This window comes from Bombus impatiens, unplaced genomic scaffold (genome assembly GCF_000188095.3).
Source record: "Bombus impatiens unplaced genomic scaffold, BIMP_2.2 scf_0442, whole genome shotgun sequence".
NCBI classification, from domain to species: Eukaryota; Metazoa; Arthropoda; class Insecta; order Hymenoptera; family Apidae; genus Bombus; species Bombus impatiens.
The window spans coordinates 339,644-346,087 of record NT_176861.1 but is presented as its reverse complement, the minus strand read 5'-3'; the positions used below and the strand labels follow the sequence as shown (position 1 = coordinate 346,087).

The following is a 6,444-nucleotide window of genomic DNA, read 5'->3' as shown; positions in this document are numbered from 1 at the left end:
TGCAGGATGTTTTTCTTGAATTACGTTTTATATCGGTTAAGATAAACATCTTACAATTAGTTAGCTGCATCGATAGAGAACATCCTGTTAGGACGAGTTGAGTTGATTCAGAATGACGAATATTCTGACTTATGATCTTCTTTCCTCAAAATCTTTTTTTTTTTTTGTTAAATTTTGATGCTCATATTTTTATGTAGGTTGAACTGAATATTTGATAAACACGGCGTTCCTTATGAAAAGGCCTAATACTTATCATTAAGATATGTCGCGCAATCAAGTTTAAAAAGAAATATGTACATATTCAGAAATTTCAAAAACTTGTGCATCATAGTCCGCATTATTGAACAAGACAGCGCATTCATATCACTGCAGAGTTTTGTGGGAGTTTAATATTAATACACAATTTCGCTTGAAACTGTCTTGAAAGCTCCGGTACACACGCGTATTTCTAGCATGAAATATTTATATGATCATACGGTAAGGATACAAATGAGAATAACGCACCTGTTTCTTATCTTTTCTACGCGTCGGTATACACATGTGAAAGTAGAATCGGCATCGAAAGCTTTCCCAGTGTGAGCAATGATAGAACGAGGTAACCAACCTCCCTTACGCTCGATCGAAGCACACCCCAGTGTCTCGTTGCTATATCTTTTACTCTGTGAGATTTCTGCAATGCAACCCGGCACGAGTATCATCGACAAACGTGTAAAAAATACCCAAGGGACATGTACTAATTCAAGAACCCTGGTTTAACGATTTCCAGATACCTTCGCAATCGTAAAATCAAGATATATAAGAAAAAGAAGAAACACGGCCGATCTTGATCGAATATTATGCAAAACAGCTGTCTTAGAAATCTTACTACCTATAAAATGTCACGTAATATCTCACTGAAACATCTTAGCATCTTAGAGATTTTATTCCAAGAGAAGCGATTGAATCTGAACAGCTTTTTCAAGAATCGAGTGAAGTTCACGAGTTTGCAATAACGAGTTACATCGCTTCAAAGTACCGATCATTTGAAACAGGGGAACGTTCCCGTCAAGAATAATATTTGCAACATTGCGCGAACTTATCCAATTTCCGGCGAGTTAAAAAATGTACATTAATCTTATCCCTGACGCGAACTTCGTTCGAAGCTCATTCTCGTTTAATACGTTGCATACGTATTCATTCAAAAGTTCTCCGGCGTAGCTCGATTCAGTTTTTTATCCATCAGAGAGATTAACAGCCGACCATTCAATAATTTAATAGCAAACTACAAACTTTGCTCGCAACCGAATTTCTTCTTACACATTATTAAACGCTACTTTTATATCGGTAATAATCCTTAACGGGTTTCATAATAATCTTCTAATGATATTTCGAGCTTTCTTATGTTTTCTTCGAGTATCTTAACGCTTACGAACGGCAAATCGATCTTAGGTTCTATGACGATACGTAAAAAGGTGATCAGCAAAGGAAGAAGCGACAAATAGAAAGACATCAAACGAATAGAACAGAGAGAAAGGGAGAAGAACATCAGCGAGTAATATCGATCAGTATTCAAGTTTTCCAAGCAAAAAAAAGAGCTACGTGAAGTAGCTTTAAACCTGGCCCCTCTGCAACGCTCACAGCGATTCTTCACAACGGTTGACAGACTAAATACCGTTCCTTGACAACTTTTTATACAAGAGCTTGGCCTCCTCCAGCGAAGAGTTTCCGGCGCCAGAAGCACGTCGACTACAGGGGTGGATGTAAGATGGAAAGAAACGTAAGAAAAAATATGTAGCTGACGTTGCACGCATATTACAGACTGCCACGTACGAGTGAACACGCTCTCGCATGCCACTTTCTACAAATCCGGTGTAATCGAGAGGGTACAAAGGGGCATGGAGTGGCGCGTCGCAACAATACATATTCCACGGAGCAGACCGGTGAAAATATACATAAATATACATTTTTATGATGAATATACTCGAGGAAATATATAGCGCTTGAAGAAGGAGATTCCAAAGGCGAATAGCGATGGATGGTATAGAGGGGTGGCGGGTCAGGTGCAGCGTATGATATCAGAGAAACTCGTAAACGGATGTAAAGAAGAAACGTCACGTCTAACACCGGATATTTCACACCGCGACTTCCGTTCTCTTCGTTTCTCTTTCGTATTTTCGTCTGATGAACGTGCGTTATAATGTAACGCGGCGAATTTGACTTCTGTGATGGAAGATACGTCGTGAGATATTTATCTAATCGATAAATGTATTTATGTTGGTAAAAAAATGTTCTTGTACAAATTTTAGTACATTGCGTCCTCTCTGTAAAGAATCTTGAAAAATGTTAGTATTAATAACACTAAAAAGAATTAGTATTAACAATTAAGAAGAGATTCTCATTAAGCTAAAAAAAAAGCAATTAGTCACACAGTGAAGAATTTTCAGCGACAAAAAGAAAAAAAATATATGGAATTAACATTTCTTAGAATGATAGGTATAGGTACATAAATGAGAGACTTTTCCATGAAAACTAAACTGAAATATTTGTTACATAACGATAATTTAAATACTATAGAAATGCATGTATGTAAAGAGGAATATTCATATTTAATTACAATTGAGAATAGTCCGTAATTATTTGTTTTCTAATTGCACCCTTACAAAAACCAATGGCTCTATACATTAGGACAATTTCTCTTCGCCTCTAGCCTCTACCGAAACTTAATTAAAATTTTAATGAGGAAGCAGTAAATGGAAACTTGATCGTTTATAAACGCATTTAAACAGCATTTCTGTCTCTTTGAATTAATCATTTATTAAAATAATTTTTTAGAGCAACAAAAGCATCGAGTAATTCAATTTCAATGACAAATTGTATAGTTAACTTTTGTCATTAAAATGCAATCTAAAGATTTCATTTCCCCATACTTAATTATTATTCATCGCTTAATGAAGTCATCTTAGATATAATTGAAGTTGTCCCATCATCGCGACTCGCGTAATCGTTCGCTCGGAATTAGGTTGGCGACCTTTCAGACAGCTTACGCTATATTTTAATTAGCCTCGAGCAATATATTTCGATCCACATTTTAAAACCTAAGAAAATGCACTTAAAACCGTAATAGATTCCCAGAGGAGAGGAAAAGTAACTTTTCGAAGCTTCAGAACTTACTTTCGATTCGATATTCCCAATCGTAAAGAAAATGCATTGAAAATTTAGCGATGATTAAAGGAATTTCGAAACATGCTTCAAACCATTTTATAATTTTAATCGTCAAAATGAATTCATAATTCGTACGGTACTACGCGTTATTTAATTATTCACCATGTTTCCAGATTCTGTATCCTAATTTGCACGACGTGCACGGAAGCAACAACGTAAATTCACGCGAAATGCATATTAATCTAACGATAAATATCGTTAAGAGCGATGTTTACGATGAAAGTTTCAGCAACTGTGGCAAATTTCCGATTCGATCATCTACCTTGTTTGTAGATACGCGATACGACAAACTTGGCGCTAATATCTGACCTCGTTCATCGAGAAAGTCGAAAAAGATTTTAATCGAGCGTTCCAAGATTTTTCTATGGACGATGGCGGCGACTACGGTAGAGTGTTGGAAAATAAATACGTGATCGCGTTGAAAGGCTATCGTTGAATCCGTAACGGCCGGCTGTTATACGGCGCTATCGTTCACGGAAATTCCTCCGCTTTGGCGCGACCCCATCCCGACCATATACCGTTAAAGAATATAACGCGCGTCTTTTTGAATTACTACGGTACGGTGTGATACGGCAGGTCGCTTTAACCGGATATAAATAAAAGCACGCTCGGCTGGGTAATCTCCGGAATTGATTACTCGGGTGATGCCAGCACGAAAGCAAGAGACTTTCGTTTACCTCGACGTCATCAAATAGGGCGTAGACGCAGTCAAGCTGGATAGCTTGCCTGATTTTATCTGGTCTTGTGTTTTCGCGCACGTCCACCAATTCGAAAACGTCCCTCCCCATCCAGAAGAGCGATTCCTTCGCAACCCCGAATTCCCTCTGTCCCGCGCAAATTTAATCTCTATCGTACGCGTCAAAGTGAATTTCATAGAACAGACCATCCCCCTTAAATTCTCTCGAGAACATTTCCGTTTCGTTGTTCCATTCTTCTCATATTTGACTCGATTACGAAGGAGAAAGAGAGAAACAACATCGATCGAACGAGGGAAGAACAAGGAAAAGAGGGGGAGGGAGGGACAAATGGATAAGGGAGAAGAGAAACGTGTTCGAACCGATTCGGGATTCTTGCGGACTAATCTCGAGAACGAGGTAAATGGTAACTGATCAACGGGGAAGAGACGCGGATGAAAGTGGAACGTGACGGTCCAGAATGCAATTGAATTTCAGATTTACGCTCGACAATGTAATACGACTTGGAATTACGTTGAATCGTACGTATAGGCTACTCATGCATATCGGTTACAAAAGAGCATCCGTCAGTTGGTTCGATTCTCTGCTTTGCTTTGATCGTTAATTCGTTTCTAAGACGACGGTGATGGGCGCAATTCTGAACGACATTAAAGTCTTAAAAAATTATATTTGAATTGTTTGACTAAATCTTGGAGCGTGTGAAATACGACAGGTTTAAAAGCAATTTAGGAGATATCAACTTTAAACCGGCATGTTACGACAATATACGTATACCGTGTCATAAGACGTAAATTAAACGTGCAAATCGTAGAATGTTTACCGTGTCTAACAAAGTCTTTCTTCGGTGCACGAAGCTTTTCGTTCGAGTCGTTGCGAACTAGATTTAGCTGGATCGTTCCTGTTAAGACTCGCGATAATTGTTGTAGAAACGATCGATTATAGATCTGGTTTCTCTTCGTGTTTAACACTACACGTAGCAAATTTCTTCATCGAATATCTCGTAACAATAATTACAGCTCTCGGTCACAGGGTTCGTGCTTTCTTATTACAACACGTTACTCGAGTCGTTTATAAAATATCCTTCCTTGCAAAATAAAAATATTATTAGAAAATTTTTTAACCAAACACAATAAACACGATGATATAATATAAGATAGCGAAAATTATCTGCATTCGTATATCGTTAAATCTAAGCACGTGCAACGGCGACTCCACTCTGATAAAGCAACTAAATACATAGTAACAGCGCGATAGATATCATGGATTCCTACAAAGCCGACGGAGCAAACTCTTCGGGATAAAACAAAAGTTGGTGTTATCCAAGGTCGATTAAGGTTGCCCGGTAGTCAGGTAAATGTTTTCCCTCTTGTATCGGGATCCTACATCTTGCAGCCAGATGTCGGTAAACCGTCCATAACTGGTTCGATCCGCTCTACACCGCGCACAAAGCGACGCGCATTCCCATTGACCAGTCTGTAGTCTGAGTCGTGTATTCGGGCCAATAGTAATCGTGCGGTGCCTTTGAGAACACGGTACGGTCTCTCGTTAGTCTTGTCTCTCGTGGTGCGTTTTCACACGTCACACGTCGGAAACAAAAAGGGCAAACGAAGGAAAAGAAGAGAACAACGACGAAAGTTACGTCAGAGCACCGCGTCGGTTAAGGAACGAAAAGATAAAATCACGAGTTAGCTGTGAGAGCTGTCGCGAAGGGATCGAGCAACAGAAAGAAGAGCGAACACAAAGATCCCTAACGCTTCGTAATCGTCTGTCGCGTCTCTGTTTCCGTACTATCTTGTTCGAAAGTCGCAGAGAAGCTGCAACTCTTTTTCGGTACCAGAATTCCGCAGCGGGAGCCGCGCAAGACGAGGTGAGTCACAGGTCGTGCACCAACCACGCGCAATTTTCTAGTCGAGACTTGTTTGCAAGAATCGAACAGGTAATAAAAAGAAATTCCCCAACGCGGCGTATAACATTCCGATCGATGACGATTGCGTTTGCCTTTATCGTCTCTATCACTGATGTTTCAACGCGCGTAGATGCGTGTGTCCGTGTCTGTATGTATGTGCGCGCGTTCGGGCGTTCATTTCCTCGCCACATTTTCACACGACTCTTTCTGTTTTAATGAACTGTGGCGACTAAGTATAACCGACAGCGACGTTACTCGAAATGAGTCATAGGGTATTCTAAAGAAGGTCGAGCTTCACCTTGCGAGATCAATCTCCATTCTCATCCTTACGTTTTTTAAACCAGCTCCCGCCACTACGGGATTTAACATTGACTGTCGCACGAGTGCGTCAGCGATACGATCGAGAGCTCGATACGTCACACTGGTAGCCCGGGTATGCGATTACTCGACGGGAAACGAGGTTAGACGTTATACACGCGGCTATCCACGCGAAAAATCAATACACGACCCTCCTGTGCTACGATTCAAACGCGCACCGATACATTTCTACTATTGCAGCAATTTTACCTTTCGAGGAAAACGATGGATCGCCGTGGTTTCTGTCTTTGAAAAATTCCTACGTGTGCGTGGACACACACGCAC

General features: G+C 40.1%; 1 protein-coding gene across 2 annotated transcripts in view; it reads left to right on the top strand.

Annotated features, from left to right (window-relative positions):
* The first annotated feature begins 5,375 nt into the window (after positions 1 to 5,375).
* Positions 5,376 to 6,444, top strand: part of LOC100742395 (protein NDRG3) — a 35,337-nt gene continuing 34,268 nt past the window's right edge. For both annotated transcript variants that reach the window (XM_033321421.1, XM_033321419.1), the window contains exon 1: positions 5,376 to 5,763. The gene's annotated coding sequence lies outside the window, so the exon portion shown is untranslated. The remainder of the gene's footprint in view (positions 5,764 to 6,444) is intronic.